At 45.1% G+C, this 15,744-nt stretch overlaps 1 long non-coding RNA gene across 1 annotated transcript in view; it reads right to left on the bottom strand.

Annotated features, from left to right (window-relative positions):
- Positions 1 to 720: 720 nt before the first annotated feature.
- LOC148776613 (uncharacterized) overlaps positions 721 to 15,744 on the bottom strand; it is a 67,776-nt gene continuing 52,752 nt past the window's right edge. The window contains exon 3 of the long non-coding RNA XR_016038283.1: positions 721 to 4,635. This is a non-coding gene — a long non-coding RNA (uncharacterized LOC148776613). The remainder of the gene's footprint in view (positions 4,636 to 15,744) is intronic.

Here is a 15,744-nt window from a genome sequence, read left to right as displayed (position 1 = left end):
AAAAGTAGACTTTTTCCTTTCTCCTAAAGGGAGAAGTTTGAGGAGAGAGACACTTTTAGAGTATGGCTTCAAGGTCAAGGTTTTGTAATTCAGACAATCCTGGGTTTAAATTCTGTGCACAGTGGCTCAGTCATGTCTGACCCCTTTGCGACACCATGGACTGTAGCCTGCCAGCCTCCTCTGTCCATGAAATTTTCCAAGCATGAATACTGGAGTGGATTGCCATTTCCTCCTCCAGTGTATCTTCCCGACCCAGAGATCAAAATTGTGTCTCTTGGATCTCATTGGTAGGTGGATTCTTTACCACTAGCACCACCTGGGAAGCCCCAGGTTTAAATTCTAATTCCTCTATTTAAAAGCTATGTGACATGTGGGCCAAATCTCATCTCTCCGAGATCATTGCCTTGTATGAAAAATGGGGATAATCATACTAACCTTCCAGGATTAAAGTGAGGCTCAAATGAAATAACGCAGGTTAAAACATACAGCGCAGAGCCAGACTGAGGGTCCTGGGACCACCACCACAACCTGTTCGGTGTGTGCACGGCAGGAGCAGCAAGGCCCAGGCTCCAGCTGTCAGTGGAGACCCAGGCGGCTGCAGCCTCCTGTACGTTCTCTTCTCTGGCACTACCTTAACTTTTACCTTCTTCCCGCTTGCTTTTCTGATGGCTCCAAGGCCTGTGGGAGAGATCCTGAGGACACCCATCTCAAGTCGGACACCCATCTCAAGTCAGCCACCCAAGCTTCTTTCAAGATTGCCCATCAGGCCACCTCCCCATCCGTTCTTCTTTCAGTTGATAGGTACCGAGTACCCACAGGTACCAAGCTCTGTTCTAGGCACTGAGGACAAGAAGCAAGTGAAACAGAAGAAAACTCCTGTCATCATGTGCCAACATAATGACTGAATCCTTTGATCAGCCAACCCATCTGACTGTGGGCAGGAGCCCTGCCAAAGAACCCTGTGAGCCCACTCCTGACCCAAATGAACTATGAGATGACTACGACTTTTAACTGTGAGGTCCAAGAGAATTGTATCATGGCAGCTCTCCAAGGGACCATAATCATGCCCTCATCAGGTCCCAAGGGGCTGAAGTCTAGAGGTGGATGGCGAGTTATCTAAGGAGCATGAGGTTGAGTCAAGGCTAGAACAGAACACAGTTCCAGAACTTAAAGTCGACCTGCAGATCTCAATGAACACCAACCAATTGAATTTCTCCTCTTACAGGGTAAAGGAGCCAGTTGGCTCTTGCCCTTCGAGAAATCCAGCCTCCCTGGAGAGAGAGAATACAGGGGCATGAAAAATCAGAACTTATATCATGTTCTCATAGGCTATTTTATTTATCCTCACACAGCTCTCAGTCAAGCATCATGAGCCCATTTTACAGACAGGAAGGTTGAAGACCAGAAGTTAAGTAGTAGGCCATTGCTAATTCTGCCTTTCCTCCACGTTACATGCAGAAGAGTAGAAAACTGAGATTCACTGTTCTTACTCGTGCACATCCTTACCCACACACTTTTGATTATTTTTTCATTTTTAACCTTCCATTGTAAGCATATTCCCATGTTTTTAACTATTCCTTGATACATGCTTTTAAAAATGTATTCTACAACATAAATATACCCTATTTTATCAATCTCTTCTTGCCATATGCTTCAATGACTTCCAATATTTAAGTTTGATAAATAATGTTGTGATGGGGACTTCCCCAGTGGTCCAGTGGTTATGGCTCTGAGCTCCCAATGCAGAGGGCCCAGGTTCAATCCCTGGTCAGGGAACTAAATCCCACGTGCTGCAACTAAGAGTTCACATGCTGCAACTAAGACCCCACACAGCCAAATAAATAAAACAATAATAATAATGTTGTGATGAGAATTCTGACTCATCACTGTTTTCTTATGACGAATTCCTAGAAATAGGACTATTGAGTCAAAAAATAGTAAGACTGTTGAAATTCTTCCAGACTGTGACAATTTATGTTCCAGTTTCATCACATGGTCACTAATATTTATTTCATCATCATCATCATCAATCTCAACAATTGAACAGGTGAAAATGGAATCTTGTTTTATTTTGCATTTTTTGACAAACAGTAAAATTAAACATTTTTTCATAACGTAAGTCATTTGCATGTATTATTCTGTGAATGTTTTTGCCAATTTTTCTACTGGGATTTTAGTTTTTTTAGACTTTGTAAGAGCTCTTTATATAAGAAGGCTGTTAACCTTTTGTCATATTTGTTGGCAATATTTTTTTCAATTTGTCATTTATGTTTTTATTTTTTAATGTCTTTTAAAATATATTTTTAGAAGTTTTGTGTAGGTAATTTCCTTTGCGATTTCTTCCATTTCTTTTAAGTTTAGATAGGTGTTTCCCACTCTAAGATGATTTAAATATTCACTTCTGTTTGCTTCTGTTGTGGTGGGATTCTTTGTGTTTAATGCCATAAATTTATCTGAAATTTACTTGAGGAAAATATCTAAAGTGATTGTCTAACAATTAAGTAAACTTTCTCAACATAATTGTTAATCTAACCCTTCCCCGTTGATTTGCAATGCTTCCTTTTATCTCATGTGACTTTTATACCCACAGAAGGGTTGTTTTTACAGCAATGGATTATGTACTATTGATACTGGCTTGCTCTGGAGCCAGTGCCTTGCTGTACAGTCACTGCAGCTTTGAAACACATTTGAATATTGTTAAACAAATCATGTTTTCTTGCTCTTTCAAATATTTCTTAGCTATTTTTAGCTTGTTATCCTATCAGGTTCATTACCAAATTGCCAAAAGTTTCCATTGAGATTTTGATTGTAATTTTGCTAGCTCTCATATTAATTCAGGAAGAAAGAATGTCTCCTTCTTGTTCCTTTTTCTCAGCCAAAAACATGTTACATTTCTCCATTTATTCAAATCTTCTCTTACACAAAACGAATCAAGTTTTGTGGCTTTCTGCATGAAAGTCCCACAGAATTCTGAGAATCATTCAAAGGCAAATGATGTTTTTGATTGCTTTTATCTTCAGACTGGTTATTGTGGGTATATAAGAAATTGATTTGTTTTTGTATATTCTAGCTTGCATATCAGGGGGGAGACTATATTCACTAGCAATGTCCCCAGTGATTATTCACAAGAAGATTAGTGAGAGCAAAGAAGGGTTATGCTCCCAAGGGATTCAGTCCTCCCTTCACTGTGGGTGTGGGGACAACCAGAAGACACAAGATGCCACTCCTCCAGCCATCTTCAAGTCTCAGACACGGGGCAGTGGGGTCCACTGGTAAAGGAGAAAATGTAGGTGGGAGAAGAGACCACAATGATGAAAGCACCAGCTGAATGGAGGGGTGCCAGGGGACGAACTGTCACCATGAAGGTGTAGCTTCTGGAAGAGGAAAGAACGTCTAGAGAATTTCTGGAAAACATTCTGTTTGTGTGGATGTGTAAGTCCTTTGGGCATAGCTAGCCCTCTTAAGAAATTCTGCAATAAAACTCTGCATGATTCTTCAGGGTTCCTGCAGTCAAACTTAGGTTTCCTTCGACTATAACTGTGTTCTGAGACTGAGCCACATGGACCCTGAGATTATTAATGTTACCATTCCTTTGGCCACTTTAGCAAACTCTATTATAAATTCTAAAGCGGTCTCTATTGATTCTCCATGTTTTCTAGATATATGATTATATACCCTAGAATCTATAATAATTTTCTCTTTTTCAATAGAGAAAAAGGTGCTTTCCACCACCACCACCACCACCACCCTTGCAACTTAATGAAATTTTGCCTTAATGAAATTTGTGCTAGGAAAATGTTTTAAACAATATTATTGATGGAGGATGTCTTTGTCTTATTCCTATCTTCAGATAGGTTTTCTTTATCAGATTAGAGAGCGATCTTCTCTCCTGGCTCTTTTGAGTTGTATGCATCTTGTATTTTTCCCCACTGAGAATGGATGCTTCCATGGTCATTTCAGTAGGAGAGGAAGGGAAGCAAGTCTCTGACAACTGCTGCAGCTTTGCCTCTGCAGGTTACAGAGGAAGCACGGAAGTGTTCTGATCCCCAGGGAGACCGTGCTGATGGACCAGAGGGAGAGGACCCCAGACAGCTGGTGCTTTGTCTCCCTGCAAACGTAGAAACAGCCATCTGGTGGTCTTCCCTGGTAGTCCAGTGGCTGGGACTCAGCTCCCAATTCAGGGTACCCAGGTTCCATCCTTGATCAGGAAACGGGATCCACATACAGCAAATTATCCCAACACTACCTAAAGATCCCATAGCCCTAACAAAAGACTTTGCATGCCACAGCTAAGACTTGGCACAGCCAAAATAAAAATAAATGTTAAGAAAGAAAGAGGCATCTGGAAAGGCAGTTGATTTTGTGATTAACCCTGGGAAGTTGGTCCTTCTGTGGCACTTTGATTCTGAGAGATCCAGATGTGTATCCCAAGTATTCGGGGTACATAGCCAAAGCTCTCAGGAGGATGAAGCAGAGGCCAGTGGCTTTTCACTCTCTTGATTCTCTGTTTTCTTTCCTTTTCTTGTTCTCCTTTCTCTCTTCTCTCTTTTCTTTTCTCTCTTCTCTCCCTCTTCTCCATTTCCTTCTGCCATCTCTCATCAGGCTTCCCAGGTGACTCAGTAGTAAAGAATCCACCTGCCAATACAGGAGATGCAGGTTCGATCTCTGGGTTGGGAAGATGCCCTGGAGGAGGAGATAGCAACCCACTCCAGTATTCCTGCCTGGGAAATCCCATGGACAGCAGAGCCTGGAGGGCTACAGTCCATGGAGTGGCAAAAAGTCGGATACAACCGAGCACGCACGCACATACGTACCCATCTCCTCTTCCTCCTTTCCCCTCATTTTTCCTTTTCTCCTGTCTCCCTCTTCCAGCCTCCCTGTTCCTGTATCACTTCTCTGCCCATTACTTTGTCTTCCCTCTACTTCAAGATCTTAACTTCTCCGTACGTCACCTGTTCCTTTTCCTCCCTTCTCCCCTCTCTTTCTCTCTGCTTCTTCACAGTTTTTTACTTTCTCTCTTTCCTACAGAAAAAAGAAAATTATAATGGAGAAAGAAAACAATTTGATAATGTGTAGACTGCCAAAGACTGAAAGAGGCCAAGGCCATTTTGTCACCCAAAGAGCAGCGCCCACATTTCTTGTCAAAGCTGGAGGGAAAATTACCAAACTGTTGCCTACTCACATTTCAGGTTCAAGGCCAAACAGTCAAGTGCAGAAGGGCCAGAGGCAGGTTCCAACACAATGTCCTGACCATTAACCTCCGCCTCCCCACCCCCTACCCATGCCTGCCCACTTGCTCACCTCTTCCCCTCACCCTCCCCACAATACCTGGCCCAGCCACCTCTCCAGAGCTCCACAAACATGTGCAAACCCTCACTCTTCTCCTACCATCCTTGGCCTATGCTCCCTCATCTTCATCTTCACAAATCCTCCCCAACCTCCCAAGCTGAGTTCAAATCCCACCTCTTCCAAGAAGCTATCCCTGACCACTCCAGCTGTCAGAAACTTCCTTTCTCTAAACTCCTGCTGAACCACAGGATCCCAGAACTGCAGGCACATAAAACTCAGCATCTTCCCTACCAAAACACACCTGGGACTTCAGGAACTTAATGACTTACAGAAGTCAGTAGCATCGATCAACCCTTAGTGGTAAGAACAAATGAAAATATATCCTCTGTGACTGGGAAATCGTGTATTATACTCTTTCCCATAGCTGCTCAGAGTTTAAGCTTCTCAAAGTCAAAAATCACAGTTTAGCATCTTTCTTATTTCCTGAAGCAGCCAAATTCAAGGACATGAATGAATGAATGAACTGCTAAATGATGGAATGAGCAACTGAATAAATGGAGTGAGTATGTAAGCAAAGGAGTGATTCAGAGAATGAGAGAATAAATGAATGTCTATCTATGGACGTGAGTTTGAGTGAACTCCAGGAGTTGGTGATGGACAGGGAGGCCTGGCGTGCTCATGGGGTCGCAGGGAGTCGGACACGACTGAGCGACTGAACTGAACTGATAGGAACAAATCATTAAACTGATGTGTTAATAACTCAGGCAGGATAAGAAACGCCAAGGAAACATCATCAGTAATGGTCCCCGTTTCAGCGAGGGAGAAGTATGAAATGAGGAGCAGACTGAGGTTGGGAGGTCTTGGAGTGGAGAGTGAAGAGTACTGGATTTAGACTCCAAAGACCTGGAGTGGTCTCTGCCTGCCTCCCTCCTAGTGTGGCATGAGATCATGGATAGGAAAGCATTGGGCAAACTCAGAAGTGTTGTACATAGACTTTATTGTGTCTTTTGATTGTGAAATGAGGCCAGAGGGAGCCAGTGATGGGCCAGGCCTTGTCTGCATGCGAGCAGGAGTCAGACGCACATCACTGACCAGGAGTGACCTTATCCACACAGGTGCTGCCTGTGTCCTGCCTTGGCTGCTCTCCAAACCTCAGACACTTGGGACAAGAAGAGACATGCAAGGGCCGCAGAGCACATGGACTGACCAGGGACATATTCCTAGGAAGCGTTGCAGGCAGGAAGGCTCTTCACCCAGAGCGTACTGCCCATGGTGGAAATGCTGGTGCCCACCCAGCCCTCCACTCTCGCCCACATCCCCTTTGGACTGTGGAACTTTTAGCATCTGCATTTCGCTGAAGCACACACCTATAACTTCTTATGAAAGAGCATATTGGGCAGAGGAAATGGAAATCCTGGGGTCTGATTCACACTTGCCAATACTCAGAAAGTCCCCAAGACAGCCTGAGACCCACTCACTCACCCAGCCAGCTGCCCCAACTACCTCGTGATGGAGGTCCCAATTTGCTAATGATGGCCCCACGAAAGGCACAACCATGTGGAGCTCTGCAGGATGGCTCTTTTCACTGTAGCCAGGAAGGCATATATTTCTCCAGAGCCCTGGACCCCAGACATCAGCTACACCAGAAGCTGTCAAGTACTTTTTAAGTAATGGAAATCATTCTTTGATTAGAAGCCTGTATGAAATCCCAGTCGTTAGAATGGATAGATGTAAGTGAAGCTGCTGCCACCTGGATTGGAGGAGAAAAGGCCTGAATCCCCTCCTCCCCACCCCTAAAGCCACACACATACTTGGAGTCAAGTATGCCACACCTTGAAGGTACCTGAGACATTTCTACAAATTTCTAGGACAGTGCCAAACACAGACCTGTTTTTCAGGGTGGGGCAACTGAGACCTGAAGGGAAGACGATTCTGGGTCAAGATCAAGCAGCATATTCATGAGTGGGAATCCTGGCCATCTGTCAGCCCAAGGGTGATGTGGAGGCGGGAGGGCTATGCCCATAAGAATGACCGGAGTCAGGGTGAGGGGATGATGAAGCACCCATAGGGGTCGCATCAGGCAGTCTGCTTGGACCACGTGATCTGACCTCACAGCCTGCTCCTAATTGCAATGCTTGTGAGTGCCTTGGCATCCTGAATTACTCAAGGGATCAATTAATCAACGGGAACATGGGAGCCAAGAGCCTATGTTCTAGCTTCTACTCTTCCTCTCACCTGCCAGAAACCTTGGGCCACTGCCTGCCTGATTTGAGTTTGACTCATCCTCTTCAGGATCCCTTCCAGCTTCCATTCTCCACACACAGGCAATGAGGCAAAGCTTTATCACCTACAGCGGGTACCAGAATTCCTCTAAGGAGCAGAAGGTCTCTATCTGAAGAGATACCTTAAAGAGCAGATGGTGAGGTCTGAAAAGCATGGGTATGTGCCAGATCCAAGGCCACGGGGGCACAGGTCAGCCTGTTCTGCAGGAAATGAGGTAAGGATTGAGGATTGCTTAAAACGGGGAAAGGGAGAGAGAATCAGAGATGGGAGGAATTGGGGAGCACAAGGTCCTACAAAAGCTGTGACTGACTAGAGTAAAAGGCAAGGGAGAAGCATCAGTGGTGGGATGGCCAGAGGGCATTTTAAGATCAGAAACACCTAATGTTCAACTTGAAGTTTTTTGCCTTGCCTGACCCCACAACTGCTTTGTGCCAGAGTTGTTCTATGGAACATGAGACGAGGCTCTTCCTTTCTGGGCCCATGAGCCGTGGGATAAAGAGAGTAGGTGTGAAATCAGGAGTCTTCGGGAAGCAAGAGCCAATCATATGATCTACCAGAGGATCTCAGGAATTTGGGGGTCACTGTATGCCCACAGGGCTTTGGAGGTCTAATCAATCTTAACTGGATCTCAAGAGGCAGAGAAGACCACATGTAACATACAACCTGATTTTAATCATAAGAAATATTTATGTTGTACCTTTTATGTGTCCAACTCAGAAGGGGAAGGCAGTGGCCATGACATTTTAGTGATTAATCGGGACCTTGGGGACTTGTTAAAGATGAAGCTTCCTAGGCTCCTCATCGTAGATCTCAATTCTATGGAACTTAGACAAACACTAGGATGAGATGGTGATATGATCCCAACCCTCGGGAGCTTGCAATGCCCTTGACTATTTTAGAGGCAGGATTCACCTGAAGGCCTCTGTCCATTCTCTGGCCAGTTTCTGTTGGTCAAGAGCCCCCAGGCCTAGCACAGAGCAACCAGCCTCCGCTGAGAGATACCACTTTGCTTTGGGATATGAGTTCCAGATGCCAGTGCTACTGTCATTGGCGTGGTGGTTCTTTGTCAATGATACCCCTTGGGAATGCTCTACCATCTAAATGGAAAAACCGATTGACTCCAGTTCTAAAATCCTGATCTTTCATGCCTGATCTCACAGCTCCAGTGTCCTGGCCTATTTCCAGCACCTGATTCCTTTCCTACCTGGACCAATGATGCCATCTGTCCTTCTCTGCCTCAGCTGGCCCCTCTGGAATAACCTTGGCCAGCCTTCCTTACAGCCCTTCTTCTTCTGCTGCTGCTGCTGCTAAGTCACTTCAGTCGTGTCCGACTCTGTGTGACCCCATAGACGGAAGCCCACCAGGCTCCCCCATCCCTGGGATTCTCCAGGCAAGAACACTGGAGTGGGTTGCCATTTCCTTCTCCGATGTGTGAAAGTGAAAAGTGAAAGTGAAGTCGCTCAGTCGTGTCCGACCCTTAGCGACCCCACAGACTGCAGCCTACCAGGCTCCTCCATCCATGGGATTTTCTAGGCAAGAGTACTGGAGTGGCTTGCCATTGCCTTCTCCGAGCCCTTCTTCTAGGACCAACTTAATTGGGGGAAATAAGACAAAGAGGGTTAAAAGAGAGGATTTCTCCAACATATCTAAGCACAGCCTGGGAGGCTGAAGCCAGGTAGAGATCAGAGCATCCAGAGGCACAACCAGGAGATCAGCCCAATGAGAGAGAGCCCAACTGGCTGGAGGGGTTTCTGAGAAGGAAGTTAAAAAGGAACTGAAATGCGGAAACATAAATTTTATTCATTCATTCATTCACACAACAACACGTGCTGAGGCCCTCTGCCTTAGAGTAACAAATGTAAACTAGTTCTCCCTTTGTCTTCAGGACTGTGCCATCTAGCAGGGGATGGAACTGGTCCTTGAAAGTCAACAAGATTCTGGATAGTCAAAAGTCGGCCAAAGTGCATTCCAAGCAGGAGGAACAGATGTATAGAACAGTCTTTTGGACTCTGTGGGAGAGGGCAAGGGTGGGATGATTTGGGAGAATGGCATTGAAACATGTATATTATCATATGTGAAATGAATCGCCAGTCCAGGTTCAATGCATGATACAGGATGCTCGGGGCTGGTGCACGGGGATGACCCAGAGGGATGGGATGGGGAGGGAGGTGGAAGGGGGGTTCAAGATGGGGAACACATGTACACCCGGGGTGGATTCATGTCAATGTAAGGCAAAACCAATACAATATTGTAAAGTAATTAGCCTCCAATTAAAAATTTTTTTTTAAAAAAAGAAATATTTTTAAAAAAGAAATAAACATTAAAAAAAGAAGAAGAAATATCCTTTTTCCAAATGCTAACCAATACAACAACAACAACAAAAAAGTGTGGAAGCAAAATGGCAGAGTTGAGAACCAGTGGGTTGACCACCTTAAGTGAAACAGAAGTGCAGGGAATTACATTCTTACTCAACAGATCTTTTCTGTGGGGCTGGGCCCAAACTAGGTGCTAGAGACATTAAGGTGAATAACACAATCTCTGCCCTGAATTGCTAGAACCTGTGTTAGCATTCCAGAAAGTACCAAGGAGCCACATGGCGGGTGCCTACTCTCACAAAGCATTGCAAGCTATCAGTGTGGGTGACACCACAGACCCAGGTAGCCTCATCTCCCAGCAGAAGGACAGATTGGCTGATGATCTAAATAGATCCAGGAGAGAGGGCTCGAGTGGACTGAAGAGAGATGAAATTTAGTTTGGGGAGATAAACAACCCTGAGCTACAATCAAGTTCCTGATTCTGCCTGGGGGAGGCAGAGCCTTAACGAAAATCACCCAAGAAAAACAAGTAGGAGGGCTGGCACACTTGAAGACAGTCTAACCTAAATAGACAAACATAAAGCACCTATGAAGGCAGGGTGGGGTGAGATCACCAGATGTGATGCTTTATCCTGCAGAGTGATCCTGGGCAGGGCAGCCGGTGGCGAAATGCCTCTCTCTGATTTGTACAGTAAAGACTGCTCAGGTCAGGGATGGAAATAACAGAGATTTTTATTACTTTCTGATTTTGTTGCTTTTCTGCTTCTTTTGTTCTCAGTGAGGTCTGAAAAGTCAAGGGAGTTCTAGAAGGTTTGGAGGAAAACACCCTGTCCTGAGAATCAGAGAAAGTCTGGCCCTGATAAACTGCGTGACCTTGGGCAAGTCCCTTCCCCTCTCTGGGCCCACTCCTCAGCTAACTGTCTACCTCACCATATTAAGTGAGGGTCCATAACTATAAGAATAAGACATTATTCCTTTCAAAGAAGTAGAGAGAGAGGAAGAGGGGCAGGAACAAAGCTCTAGGCAAAGTGGAAGCTTCTGGAAGCAGATCCTAATGCTTTGCCAGCTTAACTGAATGTTGTGAGAAAATGGGTCTATGGCAGGAGGAATTTTGAAGGGTAGTTACCCTAGAAACCAGCTGTGTGGGGTGAGGTGTGCATTTCATTTGGCTTGGGAGTAGAGCGTGATTTCTAGCTCCTCCCCACCAGCCCAGGCTGGAGGTGAAACAACACCCTCTGTGAGTGCTGACCAACCAGCTGAGGACCTCTAAGTGCCCCTGGTACCAAGTGCTATGGAAGTGGAAATCAGAAGGACAATTCAACAGCATTTCCTCCATGCGGAGGGAGGGGAGGTCCTAGAACTTTCTCTTTACTCTCTTGCCAGTAGATGTTTAAAATACACACACACACATCTCATCAACAAACAAATGGATAAATAAGATGTGCCGCATATATACAATGAAATATTACTCCACCAAAAAGAGTGAAATAATGCCATTTGCAGCAACATGGATGGACCTAGAGATTATCATACTAAGTGAAGTAAGAAAGAGGACAAGCATTGCATGGTATCACTTATACGTGGAATCTAAAATATGATACGAATGAGCTTCTTCACAAGACGGAAACAGACTCACAGACATAAAGAACAAACTTTTGGTTACGAAGTGAAGTGAAGCGAAGTCGCTCAGTCGTGTCCGACTCTTTGCAACCCCATGGACTGTAGCCTACCGTGCTCCTCCGTCCATGGGATTTTCCAGGCAAGAGTACTGGAGTGGGATGCCATTGCCTTCTCCAGAGGCTCTTCCCAACCCAGGGATCGAACCTGGGTCTCCCACATTGTAGGCAGACGCTTTACCATCTGAGCCAACAAAAGGGATAGATTAGGAGTTTGAGATAAAATACGTGCATAACAAGAATTTCCAGGAGATCAAACCAGTCAATCCTAAAGGAAATCTTCCCTGAATATTCATTGGAAGGACCGATGCTGACGCTGAAGCTCCAATACTTTGGCCACCTGATTTGAAGAGCCGACTCAGTGGAACAGAACTTCATGCTAGGAAAGATTGAAGGCAAAAGGAGAAGGGAGTGGCAGATAGAATCACCAACTCAACAAACATGAATTTAAGCAAACTCCAGGAGATACTGGAGGACAGAGGAGCCTGGAGTGCTTCAGTCCATGAAGTCATAAACAGTCAGACATGACTTAATGACTCAACAACAACAAAGAATTGTATTCAATATCTTGTAATAACCTGTAATGGAAAAGACTGAAGAAATATAGGTACAACTGAATCATTTTGCTGTATACCTGAAACTAACACAATATTAAAACTTAACTATACTTCCATTTAAAAAGATAAAAACCCATTATACCTTACTCTGGGGTTTCTGCAGTCACTCAAAGAGCTAGTGGAATGAAGCCTTCCCCACAGGCCCGCCTGCCCCTGCCCAGCAGTCAACACTCACTGACATTCCCTGAGCCCCTCAGCCTCAGCCTCAACCCCAAATCCACTTCAGGAATTAGATTCTCCCCAAAACAGAACATTCTCAAAGACTAGACGAAGGTCAAGAACGCTGGCTTTGGAAAGTCTCCCCGCAGTCTCTCTCCATTGCCTTGGTCTGGGTCCTTGACAGAGTCCAAATGAAGCCTTCATCTCCTGCTCCAAGGGGGTCTGGGTGACGGTCAAGCCTCGTGAAAACCAACAGTCACATATTAATATTTTCTAGCACCAGCTCTGTATTGAGGTTTCACATGGCCATCGCTCCATGAGGGACTTACCACAGAGTCTCTCCCCCATGGGGGATGTAGAACTCTGGACAGGGGGCCACAGTCAGGCGGGAAGGAACACAGTTGGCTGTGAGCACCCCTGCCAGATTCTGCATAGGGGAGACAGGACTGCCTTCCTGAGAGGGCCGTCCCACTCCCTGGGGAGAACAAAGCTGACCTGCAGCCCAAGGGAGCGTCTCTCCGGTGCAGACCATTAAGTAGCCCAAGTAGGGGTCTTTGAACTCAAAAGCATATTTAAAGGTAATGATGTACGTGGAACTAGCAGGCACTCAAAACATATCCAGAAGAGTGACAGAGTGATCAAGAAGAGGAGGGATGTAATAAGACATAAATAACTAATGAGAACCTACTGTATAGCACAGGGAACTCTACTCAATGTTCTGTGGTGACCTATAGAGAAGGAAACTCAAAACAGAGGTGATATATGTATGCTACCGCTGACTCACTTTGCTGTACAGTAGAAAAGGACACAATATCGTACAGCAGCTATACTCCAGTAAAAACTAAAATTAAAGAAAAGAGAGAAGAAGGAAGGAGGGGAGGGAAAGAAAGAGGGAGGGAGGGAAGGAGGGAAGGGGAGGGAAGGAGAGGAGGGAGGGAGGGAGGGGAGGAAGGAAGGAGAAAGTCACTTCGCTTCCAAAAAACTCAGTTTCACCATCTGTAAAATGGGAATACTATCACCCACATCAGGCTTGTTGTGAGAATAGAAGGTATAGCTTCTGTGAAACCTCAATACAGAGCTGGTGCTAGAAAATATTAAAGAGCTGAAGGACCTGCCCAGCTGACACCCAGCTCCTACTACAGCCAAGACTGGAGACCAGGGAAATCTGAGTCTAAAATCAGAACTTCCCACAGCAAACTGCCACACCCGACCTGCTTGGAGATAGTCACTGAATCTAACACTTAGTCAACATTGTCTTTTCAGACAATGGGTGGTGACTCCCACCCAGGGTAGTCAAAATTCCCCCACAGACCCAAATAATAACCCAGGGAAAAACAGCTCATGATGGGATTCACCAGAGGAAATAACCTGTTGAGAGGCTGGAGGAGGAGGTGGGGGGAAACCAGTGCACCCAGGTTTCTCTTCAGGCTAATGTCACTCACTTCAGGCTGCAGAGGAACTTGGAGTCACTGCCTCGGGAGCCTCCCAGTCTTCATCGCCACCCTCCCACTACCCCAGGACTAAAGGGGTTCTCACACATTGTTCTCTATCCTTTAAACCATCTCAGTGCCTTCCTCCCCGGTTCCATCATCCAGACGCTGGCAAGCAGACCATGTGGTCACCAGGGAGGTAGGGAGCCAGGATCCAACTCTGGGGGAGGCTGGGAGGTATGATGAGGTTTGGGAGTCTGTCCCTCTGCAGTTCTAGTTTATCTCAGTCAATTAAGGAAGAAATAAGAGACTTTCCAATCAAGGTAGAAATTAACATCAGTTGTGTAACTCCCAGGACACAACTTCAGTTTCCTTGAACATGTGTGGTGCAAACAATGAGTTCCTTCCCTTTCACTCACAGAAAGATCAGGGTGATCAGGAAGCTATCTGGAGTGGGAACAAGGCATGTTTACTGAGGGCATCCCTGTGTTATGGGTCCTAAATTCCCATTCAATCCTCAAGACTACCCACAGGGCAGGGAGGGCTTAGTCTCTTTCAGTTAAAGAACCTGAAATTCCAAGAGTACAAATGATTTCTCCAGGACATAGATTCTACTTTCTAGCTGCATGTAGTCAAAAGCCAGGCATGGTCTCACTGCTTCCTTTCTGAGTTTTTCAAGTCTCCTCAAGCAAGAGCTAGTCTCTTCCCTCTGCATCCAAGGTCATGGTTCTCCTTAAATCTCCTGGATTCTAGTCCTCTACCAGCTCTGCTCTTAATTAAAGACAAAGATCGAACGTTCCTGGATTTGTTTTCAAGACCCCCGTGGAGGCAAGAATGTTAAAGTCAATAATCAGGGCTGAAGAAATTATCAATGTTTTTATTACAGTTTATCAAAATTGATGTGCCAATTAACAACCAAGCGTCAGTCTGGGCTCATGCTAACTTGAAGCAGGATTCAAATGAAGCCCAAGATGATGTTCTTAGCAGCCTGGCTGGTTAGATAAGACATAGGAAATGGCAAAGAACAACGTGTGACAGTTTTAACCAAGAACACAGAAACAGCTTCACCACTGCGAACAGTTTCACCACTGCGTGACATCAGGCAAATGCTTTCATCTCTCTGAGGCTCCATTTCCTTATCTGCAAAATGGGAACAATGATGCTACCTGCCTACAGAGTTATTGTGCAGATTAAGCGAGACAATCACAATAAACTGTTTAGCACAGCGCCAGCAGAAACAGATCTTAATAAACGAAGCTCTTAACGATTTTAACAGCATTGTTGTCGCAAGGGAGGTTGGGAACTGAAATTTATTAAACAGCTCATGTAGCACATCTGACCTAAAGACAACTTTCAATCCTCAATCAAGTTCAGTTCAGTTCAGTCGCTCAGTCATGTCCGACTCTCCGCAACCCCATGAATCACAGCACGCCAGGCCTCCCTGTCCATCACCAACTCATGCAACGAGTTGACTCACTGGGAAAGACTCTGATGCTGGGAAAGTTTGGGGGCGAGAGGAGAAGGGGACGACAGAGAATGAGATGGCTGGATGGCATCAATCAAGTTAGTCCTCTATTATTATCTTAATTTTCTAGATGAAAAAACTCAAGACTCATCACGTGCTGACTCACTAGCAAAGTGAAGATTTGAAACCAGGTCTCTGTGATAGTAAGACAGATACGAACAGATCAAAGTAAACAAACAGATTTATGAGGGGTTGGCATTGTTGGGACCCTAAAATCTCCAGGACCCTCTGGAGTAGGCTGTACAATAGAATATTCTATGATGGTGAAAATGTTCTAACTTGCACTGAACAACACAGTAGAAGTACTTGAAATGTGTCTAATGAGACCAAGGAACTGAATTTTTAATTTTAGTAAAGTTTAGTTAATTTAAATGGAAATAGCCACACATGGCCAGTGGCTGCCATATTGAATATCAAGGTCTAGACTACAGCTCTGGCACCCTCTCTAAA

The sequence above is a fragment of the Moschus berezovskii genome, chromosome 9, assembly GCF_049115385.1.
Source record: "Moschus berezovskii isolate FMDL1 chromosome 9, NW_MosBer_1.0, whole genome shotgun sequence".
Taxonomy (NCBI): domain Eukaryota; kingdom Metazoa; phylum Chordata; class Mammalia; order Artiodactyla; family Moschidae; genus Moschus; species Moschus berezovskii.
This window is presented reverse-complemented; position numbering and strand designations above follow the sequence as displayed.